Below are 12,209 nucleotides of genomic sequence, written 5' to 3' on the forward strand. Positions count from 1 at the left end.
TCGGTACGTAAAACAAACTTGTAACCCCACAAGTAGGTTCGAAAGTAACTCGTACCCCAGACTGCGGCAAGAGCCTCACGCTCTATTACCGAGTAGTTTGACTCAGAGGTGGACAAAGGTCTAGATGCGAATGCAATTGTCTTTTCAACGCCACCATGTCTCTGTAAGAGAACTGCGCCCAGACCAATGGCACTTGCGTCCACCATCAAGATGGAGGACCGAGTAGTGTCAAAAGGGGTGAGGACATTTGGAGATTTGAGTTCCTTTTTGATCAATTTAAAACAGGATTCATGTTCAGTGGTCCAACTAAACTTGACACCTTTTTTAAGTAAGGATCTTAGGGAAGCCGTCTTGGAAGAAAAATCCCTTACAAATTTCGAGTAGAACTCGATCAAGCCCATAAAGGACCGAAGTTGATCCTTATCAACTGGGGAGGGTGCTAGCTCGATAGCTTCAATTAAGTTCTTTTTGGATTTAATGCCTTCCTCTGACAAACAAAATCCTAAATATTCTATCTCTTTCAATAGGAAGGCACACTTCTCTTTTCTTAAAGTTAACCCAGCTTCATCTACTCTAAGTAATACATCTTGTAAGATTTTGTTGTGTTCCTGTAGTGAACTACCATAAATCAAGATATCGTCTTGAAAAAACAGCACCTTATCAAGACCCTTAAAGACTTCAGAGACAAGTCTCTGAAATACGCTAGCAGCTGAGACTAGCCCAAAAGGTAGTCTAGTGAATTGGAATGTGCCCTCACTGGTGATAAATGCAGTTAAGTGCTTTGAGTTATCATCAAGACAAATTTGGTGGTAGGCGTGTTTAAGGTCCAACTTACTAAAGAACCTTGCTCCTCTAAGGGTTGACACCAATTCGCCAATGTTTGGGAGGGGAAACACATCGGCTACAACACACTTATTAAGAGAACGAAGATCCACACAGAACCTGATCTTGTTGTCCGGTTTCTGCGAGATCACAACAGGCGAAATCCAAGGAGATGCTTCGATGGGTTCAATGATACCTCCTTGGAGCATTTCCTCAAGAGTAGCCTTAACTTCGTCACGTAAAGCAAAGGGCACTCTTCTTACTTTGTGTTGTACAGGCAAACTGCCTTCCTTAAGGATTATGCGATGAGAGTATCCAATAAGCTCACCCAACTGGTCCCTAAACACATTTTTAAATCTGGCCAAAATATCCTCCACAGACGAGGTCTCAACAATGGAAACAGGGTTATCAGACCTGGGATCAACTACGATATGCAGATCGTATTGGTGATGACGGCCTAGGATTGCTGGTCCATCTGCTGATATGTATATTTTCCCAAAGGCTGATCTACCCTTGAAAACAATTTCCGCTTCAAAGAAACCCAGCATGTTAATTCTCTCACCCTGGTAACCAGACGGGAAAATGTTGCACGTCTTCAAAGCTCTTTCTCCCCAAACGTTTTTCATCAAGGAAGTGGGAATTATGGTCCACTTGGAACCGGTATCAACCATGAGTGTAACAGTTTTCCCATCAATAACAAAATCATCTTTAAAAGGATTACCCCTCTGGTTATCACACGCGCACACAGTGTCAGTCAAGACTAAGATTTTGTTAACATCACGTCTCAAAGCATCACATTCATCAACTGTAACTTTTGAGTTATTCTTATTCCTACACATTTTAGCAAAGTGTCCCGTTTTACCACACCGTAGACACTCTTTGTTGTTTGCGAAACAAAATTTCCCATCCGAGGGATGAGAAAAACTACCGCATCTCGAACACATTTTCTGATTACTTTTGCTAAAAGATGTCTGTTGTACATTCTTTTTCTGAAGAATGTAGCCTTTCTTTCTGACGATTGCAATGGCGGCAGATTCATCGTCACTATTTTCACTGAAGGTACTCTTATGAGAGATTTCAGCCACTTTGGTTTCTAAGCCACTTTTCTGCAGTTCTCTCATACACTTTTCGCTTTCTTCTACGACTTTGGCCAGCTCTATGGCGTCTTTCAAAGTTGGGTTCTTAGCCGCCCACAAACGTTCTTGAACTTTCCTATTGTTGGCTTGAACAACTAATTGGTCTCTAATTAATTCGTCTGCCATCTGGCCAAAGTTACATTTGATAGATAACTCGCGTAGTCTTGCTACAAACTCATCAATGCTCTCTTCAGCCAATTGTTTGTTTTTATAAAATTTATATCTCTGAAGGATGAGATTCTCTTCCTTACCAAAGCGAGTTTCTAATCTTGTTACGGCCTCTTTAAATTCGTCAAAATCAGCTTGTGATCCTGCAGGTAGTACTTGTGGTAAGTATCTGAACAAGCGCTGTCCCTCTTTACCTAACGTGGTCATTAGCAGTGCTTTTTTGCGTTTAGGTGAATAGTCTTCTCCATCCAGAGCTTCAATATAGTTATGGAACATGACTATCCAGTCCTCCCACGCTATAGGGGGATTGCCTGGCTCTGACAAAAATTGAGGGGGAAGGGCAACATTGATCGATTGAGCCATGTCCTTTAATAGTTGTCAACCGTTTAATAAGAGATAAGTACACCAAACAGTAGAGTAAAAAGAGATGATGGTAAACGCTTACTGTTATTACAGGTGAAGAACTCTGACGAATGGCTGATGCTTACTGCTTCATCACAAGCGTTTCCAACAATGCCCAAGCGAGAATCTGCACAAAAGTAAGTTTCATGAGCGTTGTGTGCGTTATTACACAAACGCTGTATGCATTCCGGCGGTGACACTTTCGCTGGAGAGAAGCTCTTCTGCTTCCAAATGCGTGCGAAACTCTTATGTTCCCCGGCGTGTAACCAGGGTAACAACAATGCTGCAAAATGGCCGACAACGTCGTGCGTGTACGTCACACGTCAGACGTTCCGCTTTAATTACAACGTGACTGTGCGCGCATAGGAAAACGCGCTCAGCTCAGTGACATAGCGTTGCTAGGCGACTCACCGGAGAAAGAAAGACGGCTCCGGTGACGTTGCTGCTTGCGATGTTCGCGATGTTCGAAGACGTAGGCTGCCAGGGTTGGTTGCTAGGAGACGCGTTGCTCTAGACGTTGGTAGAGATGACGTCACCCACTGCGCCACGAACACACAAATCGGCAAGAAAGTCCGCAAATTATTTTCCACGATGTCGCTGTCACTGAAAAGACAGAGGTAATACTCCGCATTCACGCTGTATATCTCACGTGGATTCTTGAGGGAGTTGATACGCTACTTCTCTGGAAAATCACTTCAGGCTGCAGCATTCATAAGGAAACGGTGGTCGGACGTCTTCCCAGCCTCAAGTCGCCAAATGATGTAAATGACTTGCAGACCACAGGAACAGGTAAGCTGTAAGTAAGCTTTAATGCAGCACAGAGAATAGTAGGTCAGCTCCCCGTCCAACCAGAGCTCCAACTGCCGACAAGGCGAAGAAGGACTCCAGAACCCAGAACACAAGGAGAGATCTAGAGTGCTAGTCCAAGGAAGGAGCAAAGCACTGTACAACATACCTCTTCTTTCAAATTGGTAGGTCAAGGTTAATAGTACAGAGGAGATTGGAATTAGACAGAGTTAAAGATTAACAGTATAGGGGAGACCGGCATTTGACACAAGTAAGGGTTACTAATGTAAAAGGAGACTGACATTTAGCAGTCATCCATACTATTGATAAGGAAAATTCTGCAAATGACTCTACTCAATGCCTTACAAACTAACAAATACAATTACATAATTCTAAAGCCAAAATATTTGTGATTATATATTTAAAATTATACATATGTATTAAATATTTATTTTTTATTTATAAAACAAAAAAATAAGTAAATTAACTTCTAAACACTCCTGGCCTGAATGATCTACAGTGGTGTCTCTTGATGTTTTAAATGAGAGCAGGAAAGGGACCACAGCACAGATAAAACTTGTCGTGCCGCTTGTGACTGCCAAACGTGGAGTGCACGTCACAGAGAGCCGCAGAACCGAGAGAGAGAGCGAGCAGTGTGCTAAGAGCAGCCGTAGCAGCAGCAGCGAGCTCTGAGCTCCGAGCTTTTAGACACCAAGTCCCGAGTACTGAGCCCCGAGCACTGAGCCCCGAGCCCCTGGAAAAGCCTGTGTCTAGCTTAAGCTACAGAGCTTACGCTGCAGCAACGAGCATGAGACAGAGGAGACAGTGGAGATACCTCAAGAGAGCCGGTTCCGGTCCTGGTTTTTGGTTTGCTTCATCTCAGGGAGGCCATCACCGGGAGACCTCAGCAGGCCTCAGCGGGTATAGTTTTCAGCCAGCCTGCCCACACCCATCCGCCCACCTGCCTGCACCCGTTCTGCATCCTGAATCTAGCAGGTTTTGCAGGGCCTCCGAGTGCGAGGTAAAACAGCGGAAAGGCGGCGAGAAGGACAGCTTCAATGGAAGGTCAGCCCAAAGGAGACTTGAAGGACTGAGGAGGCGGCCTGCTGTATAACCCACTGCTTGGTCGCCCTTGTCAGCCCAAATACAAGCAGAGAAGGGGCTTCAAGAACTACAGGCATAGTGCTGCTGCAAGAAAAGCAAGAAGAGTAGAAAAACGGCAGAGAAAGAGCAAGCAAACAAGTAAGCTAAGAGTGGAATTGACACGTGTGTTGTTGATTCCAGTTCGTGTTTTCGTTGGTGCTGGAGCTGAAATCGAGAGCGGACCCGAACGGAGTGGCTGCGGATGCGAACATTGTATTGCTGCCAGGTGGGTTAGCGAGTTGAAGTAGAGGCGGTAGAACCGCGAGGGGAGTGAGCCCAGGTGTGTGGTGTGCGCAGCTTTTACAGCCTGTAAAGCACTACCGCCGCCAATACCATCTCCAGGCTCTTACTCCTCCCCCACCTGCTCCCCCCGCAAGTCCGCCACTTGTAAGTGGCTGCGGAGGGTTGAGCGAGGGTTTAGTGAGGCAGAGTTGCGGTTAATACGCAGCAACGCGACGCGGGAAACCTGCGAGGAAAGCCTGCAGGAGTAAGCGCGGAAGGACAGAACTTGCGCAGAAGTGCGTGGAGTCGTGTCATCTGAACTGCACTCATATACTTTGACTATCTGTCATTGGCCTTCGGACACTGACACTTAGACACATAGATCTGGTTGGAAGCTGCATTTAACCTTTGCACAGTCTTATATCGGCAAATGTAAGTTGACGTATATAGTTTAAACGATAAAGCGAGCAGAGGAAGGAGCCAAGTAGGCACATAAGCTCGCAAATTGGAAAGAGATTGGAGCGAAATGACCACCAGAAAATTGCGCTCAGGGCGCGCGCTATCCTTGTCACCAAACCATCCTCACAAATTAAGAAGATCATTCAGTGGCACTAGACAATTACAGCATCTCTGTTATAAATCCCACCCTGTTATAACGTTTTTTTTCAGAATGATACCCCGGACCACCCCTGAGGTGGTAGCAGCGGTCCACGAGGGCCAGACTTACTTTCCTGCTTGCATCGTCCTCTTTGTTGCCTCCTGCAGATTCACTCACAGGTGCAGTCTTGCGAAGGGACCCGGGCATGGGCTCAAATCTCTGAAAGAGTAGATGATGGTCCCAGAGAGCAATTACTTGACATATCCCTTTGTGCACTTGCAGACTCTGATCCTCTTGTCATCCAGCAGAGTCAGCCAATCACTTTATCAAATAGGACAAAGCAGCCAAAGTAGTCAAGAAAAGTCTGTACGTCCGAGGTTTCCCCGGCTGCTTCACCAGCTCAAGGGGACATCTATAAGGGTTTTTGCGGGGATTATGGCTCGGTTGATCGCCCGGGCGATATCTCCATGGTAGATAGAGTAAAGTTCTGCGAAGAACCAATGCCAGGGGAAGACTTTACACTCCTGGATATTGATATAGAAGCACAAACAAAGAAACGGAGAGACCATCCTGGCCTAGCTCATAAGGAGGATGGGCTAACGAGCGGACTCAAGGAAACAGACACTCCAACTGTAATATAATCTGTAATGCTATTTGAAGTGCAAAAGGTAAATAAGTCTGTTACTACACCTATCTCCACAACTCTTTCCCTGATGGGAGAGCGGCCAAACGAGAGGCCAGCATCCTATGCCCCTCTGGGAGAGTCGAGAGATGCAACTGAACAGGCAGGAACTCCTTTTTTCCTGGTACCCCCAATAGTGTCTCTGTGTAACCTCGAAGAGGAAGAGCTTTGTTTAAGCACACTATTCGAGGGGTGTGCACCTGTTACAACGCATTTTTTACAACGCACTACTGTTACAACGCATCCATTACAACGCGGATACTGTTACAACTCATGTTTTTACAACGCATTTTTTTACAACGCAGGTACCTTTACAACGCATACCATTACAACGTAAGTATTGGTAAGTATATAGTTATTTTTTAAATGTTATATGTTTGGGGTAAAGGGGTATTTTTAGGGTTCAGGGTCAGTTTTCAGTTTTTGGGTAAAGGGGTATTTTTAGGGTTCAGGGTCAGTTTTCAGTTTTTGGGTATAGGGGTATTTTTAGGGTTCAGGGTCAGTTTTCAGTTTTTGGGTAAAGGGGTATTTTTAGGGTTCAGGGTCAGTTTTCAGTTTTTGGGTAAAGGGGTATTTTTAGGGTTCAGGGTCAGTTTTCAGTTTTTGGGTAAAGGGGTATTTTTAGGGTTCAGGGTCAGTTTTCAGTTTTTGGGTAAAGGGGTATTTTTAGGGTTCAGGGTCAGTTTTCAGTTTTTGGGTAAAGGGGTATTTTTAGGGTTCAGGGTCAGTTTTCAGTTTGTGGGTAAAGGGGTATTTTTAGGGTTCAGGGTCAGTTTTCAGTTTTTGGGTAAAGGGGTATTTTTAGGGTTCAGGGTCAGTTTTTAGTTTTTGGGTAAAGGGGTATTTTTAGGGTTCAGGGTCAGTTTTCAGTTTTTGGGCAAAGGGGTATTTTTAGGGTTCAGGGTCAGTTTTCAGTTTTTGGGTAAAGGGGTATTTTTAGGGTTCAGGGTCAGTTTTCAGTTTTTGGGGTACAGGGTAAAAATAAATTAAAATTAATTTTAAATTAAATTATTTAATAGTAAATAAATTAAATTAAATTACATTGCATTATTTTTGGGGTTGAGGGTCAGTTTTGAGTTTTTGGGGTACAGGGGTACAGGGTAAAAATAAAGTTATATTTTTTTTAATTTTCAATAATTAATTTAAATTATATTTCATAAAATTACTTTAATTTATTTTTGGGGTTTAGGGTCAGTTTTCAGTTTCTGGGGTACAGGGGTACATGGTAAAAATAAAGTAATATTAATTTAAATTTAAAATAATTAACGGAAATTAAATTATTTAAAATTACATTAAATTATATTTTTAAAATTAAGTTACTATTATATTATTAATATTAACATATACTTACCAATACTTACGTTGTAATGGTCTGCGTTGTAAAGGTACCTGCGTTGTAAAAAAATGCGTTGTAAATACATGCGTTGTTACAGTATCCGCGTTGTAAAAACCGCGTTGTAACGGTATGCGGAGTAAAAGTCCGCGTTGTAACATCATATATCCATTCGAGGAGGTCGACCTGAGCCTCCCTACGGAGAAGTCTTCCTTGAAAATCTTTCCTCTGTTCAAGTAGGACTGAAAGGGGGGTGCCGGAGAAGTTAAGAAAACTAGGGGGCATACCGAGCAAATCAACCAGGTAGGGAGGGTAAGAGGGGAGGGGGAGCCCTTAATCTCCCCCTCCTCCCAGGTACATCCCCCTTTACTGCCAGGGAAGGGAGGACTGAAAGCAGGCAAGAGGGATAGTCCAGCAATAAATCATAAGGGGGAAAATATGGAGAAGAAATATTAAAAAACGAGACAATTTTCTAAACGAAAAGAGTCAAAACAGCATTTTTCCCGGATTCTGGAAGGCCAGAGTAATAATCACTTAATAATAGAGAAAGATGATACCAAGTCCCCATTAGCAGAGGATAACCCAAGAGAACCCCCCCAGTGCGTTCATGGTACCAGCAGGGAGACTAGGGTACCCGGATTGGTAGTTCCTCCATCTTCATGGTTGTCGCAGCCCTTACAGCCAACCCACCCCCACTTGATTAATGGGATTGCTGATCTATCAGGAGGGGAGATGCGAATTGGACACGGGGTCCCCTTGTCACAGACCAGGGTTAGAGGTCACAGATTCCAGGGTGGATGGTAACTCTGATGGAGGTCCCCAATTTATCCTGTTTAGTTTCAGAACTGGAAGCATTAAAATTGATAGCAAGTAAGGATATTTTAAATGTGACTATCAATGTACACAATACTACTCCTTATTCTAGGGTCACCTTTGGTTCCCTGATAGTAGCCAATTTGGGTTTGCAGAATTGTGAGCATTTTTTTAAACGAGGGCTCGACATAACACCTGTTAGAGAACACGATGAATACCAAACTGAGGGCTCCAAAACTCATCATTTGAAATCCCCTAGGGCTATTAACTCAGTGGCGCTTGATGCGCTGGGCCCTGACACTGAGTACTCTTTGGGTAATACCAAAGATATAGTGGTCTCCGTGGACAGGAAGGGACGCTCAATAAATTGGGTGTCTGATGTGGTAGTTGCCCCTCAGTCTCCGGATTTAGAGGATGAATCTGCCCAGTGGAGCTGGATGGCAAGAGCTTTGAATAATACACATCCGGAAGTACTAAGGAACGCTCCGTTGAGGTAGCCTGGTTGGGCTACTTCTGTCCTGGAATATGGCCGGTTTGGGACCCAATGGAAATAAGCTGAACTCACTGAAAACTATGAATCCCTTAATTATATGCTTACAAGAAATGTGGTCCTGCAAAGAGTTTGAATGCAATGGCTATTTTGTTTTTTCTTCGCCCGTTAAACATGCTGAAAGGGTACACGCTAGTGGGGGGGGGGGTGTCCATACTGCTGAAAAAATCCATTAATTGGAACCAGAAGATTGTCTGTCACCCCTCAAACCTTTGTATATGTGTGAAGCTGGCTTGTTTGGGAGATTCTGGCAGGTCCACCTCCTTCCTGGTGGCAAATTTGTACATCCCTCTTGGTAGAAATTTTGATAATTTCTTGAGCGTATTTTTTTCTTTTATTCAAGATATAGCCTATAGGGAAGAATGCCCCCTAGTGACAATAGTGGGGGACCTAAATGCCAATACTTCGAATTCTGCTTCGTGGGATTTATGCCAATTCTGATAAAGAGGAAATCTGGCACATTCCCGAGATTTTACTACCAAATAAAATAAAAACAGACAAACGGGGGTTCCTACTGCTGGATAGCATTAGAAGTGTGGATTTGATTATTCTAAATGGGAAAATACCTGCTGACAAAATAGAACATTTCACTTGTCACTGTCAACACACCCAGAGCCTTTTAGATTACGTGATTGTCTTCTATCAAATGATTGGGGCTTGTGATAATTTTTTTGTTACCCCGTCGATATGGAGTGATCATAGTATATTGGGTATGAAAGTGGCTTTTGATTTAGCCAAACTGGATTCGGGGAATTTTTGTCAGGGCATGGCTACTTTTATTAAAGCAAATGGTCAGTCCCTGAGAAGATATGTAATTTAAGCTCTATATCATCTGGACCTCGTTTGCCCAAACGGGGTATGTCCCTTTTAATGCCTTTAAACCAAGCCATTAACTGTCTTGTCAGGAAACAGTACATACATTTCCTACTAGATCAGCAGCAGGAAATCCATCGCCTTAAGCGAACAAAAATACGGTGTATGCTTAGTGGAAAAAGGAGAGAGTATGACGTTAAGTGGATTGGGCTGAGGGAAGCTGCAAGGGCAAAAAATTCAAGAAAATACTGGCACCTGATAGCAGAATATTGTGATTCTAGGCAAAGGGCTCGACCCATACCAATCCCAGAGAGGGAATGGGTGGACTATATTTCCCTATTATATACAAATAACAGCCCAGGTTCTCCCGTGATGATTGACAGAGTCAAATCAACTTTTATTGAATTTGGTGAATTAGGCCCCCCCATCAGCAGAGGAAGTGGTAAGATACATAAGGAATGCTAGAACCTCCGGCGCTCAAGGGCCAGATGGAATTCCAATTGTATTAATTAAAAAGGAGCCAGACACAAGGTGATTTTTTTAGAGCCATTGTTTAACTATTGTTTTATTACGAATTCAATCCCACTTTCTTGGAAGGGGAGTATTATAGTCCCTTTGTATGAAAAGGGACCGAAAAACCTGCCGGACACTTTTAGACAGATTGCCCTGTTGGACGCCTCAGGTAAACTATTCGCAAAAAGTATATTGTCATCTTCAACAATGGGCGTATGATCACAATATATAACCTCCGGAACAAGCTGGTTTTAGAAAGAATCATGGCACCCTGGACAATATAGCGGTCGTACAGACTATTGTGGAGAAATATGCTTTTTCACGAGGTATGTCAGTGTATACAGCTTTTATTGATTTCTCTACAGCGTTTGACAAAGTGGACCGCCAAATGCTGTGGAGAAAGCTGCTTTCTCTTGGCATACCATATCATCTTCTGGGCCTTATTATGGAATTACACACAGACACCTGGTGCCAAGTTCTGATGGGAGGTTCACATGGGTTATCATGCACAATTAGAACACATAATGGGCTTAACCAGGGTTGCTTATTAGCACCTCTCTTGTTCTCCCTGTACATTGCCGATCTTCCAGGTGTCCTGAACTCGGTGAGGGGAGATGCCCCTAGAATCGGCGCAGTGTCCGTTGGCTCTCTATTATACGCAGATGATGTGGCAATATTTGATTTAACGCCTATTGGCTTGCAACGTCGTCTGGATGCCCTAAGTAAATATGCAGAGGCCCATTTCCTGAAAATTAATATCACAAAGAGCAAGATTCTCGTCTTTCATAAGAAGGGGCATAAAATAAAGAGATGTCTAAAATGGATGCTTGGCTTTGAAAAATTGGAATTAGTCGACTCGTACTTATATTTGGGGTAAGTTTTTTCAAAAATAGGCAGAGACTTGGAGCACATTAAACACTGTGTTAGTAAGGCTGTCTCCCAGGCGAGTGCATTAAATAGATTTTACAAAACATGCGGAAGACGCCATTTCGGCCATGTTTTATCAGTTTTTAAGGTAAAAATCCCTCCCTGACTAATATATGCTGCCGAGGTATTAGATATGAATTACTGGCTCTCCTTTGATAAGGCAGAAGGACGAATCTGGCGTCAAATTTGTAATTTAAATTCTTTGGCTGCTTCACATGTACTACGTCTCGAATTTGGTTTAGTTTCGTCTTTTGCTTTATCCTTGGCAGGGGCTTTGCGGTGGGGAAATTCCCTCTTTTGGGGGGAAGAGGGTACACTTAAGGCTGCCCTGAGAACAGAGATTTTTTAGATCAATATTTTTTAGATCTTTTGTTGTTGCAAATGAAACATTTGGTCTTGGTTTGAACCCCGCTGTTCAAAAGTCTCTTTTGAAACAGCTTTTTAAGAAGTCTACTCCCTTTATCAGTTTAGCTAGAGATGTCGCTTCAAGTCTGTCCAGGCCCAGTAATGAGGTGGTCAGTGGGAGTCTTGGGGAATAAACCACAACCCTATCTATCTTGGAATACACCTCATGGGACTAGAAAGCTGATACTCCTACTGAGACTTAATGTGATGCCTCTAAAAGAAGTTACCAGCATCTGGGAAAAAATAGCAAGAGAGAAAATAATCTGTGAAATGTGCCATTCACAAATTCAAGATCTAAATCATGTTTTATTTGTATGTACAAAATTGCAACGAGCTAGGCGAGTGTTCTTAAAGCCATTTTTTATCAAATTTAATATTCACTCTGCCCAGGAAGCGCGATTTCTGGTTCTGTCTCCCCCAAATGAGATGGTTTGCCATGAGATATATACTTTTTTTAAACATTTGTCTATTTATTAGGAAAAAGATGTTTTATAATAGTTTTATTCCAATGTTATATTATGTGAGCTGGTCGGATTCTTGATTGTCTTATGTATTTATTGTACTATTTGCACATTATACAGTACGCCCAATATAAGAATTACTCTTGGGATGTAGCGATGTATAAGAAAGAATTTTGTACTATATGTAAAGTTTGTTTCTTTTTTACATTTATTATGTTTTTGTGGACCTCTGTAGGAGTTCCAAACCAAAATAAACAAATTGAATTGAACTTCTAAATACAGATGCCAATTAATAAATGAAATTAAAAAAGAAAACTTATGTCATGGTATGTTAACTGTACTTGATATAGCACAAGCGAATCACACCCGAAGGATTATCTCGGCGCTTTCCCTGAGACAGAGCAAGACAAACAAATTAGAATAGGCAGATCGTCA

The 12,209-nt window shown here is 42.8% G+C and overlaps 1 protein-coding gene across 1 annotated transcript in view; it reads right to left on the bottom strand.

Annotated features, from left to right (window-relative positions):
• HECTD4 (HECT domain E3 ubiquitin protein ligase 4) overlaps positions 1-12,209 on the bottom strand; it is a 2,691,195-nt gene that overhangs the window by 1,392,426 nt on the left and 1,286,560 nt on the right. The window lies entirely within an intron of this gene.

Source organism: Lissotriton vulgaris, chromosome 11 (assembly GCF_964263255.1).
Source record: "Lissotriton vulgaris chromosome 11, aLisVul1.2, whole genome shotgun sequence".
In the NCBI taxonomy this organism is placed as follows: domain Eukaryota; kingdom Metazoa; phylum Chordata; class Amphibia; order Caudata; family Salamandridae; genus Lissotriton; species Lissotriton vulgaris.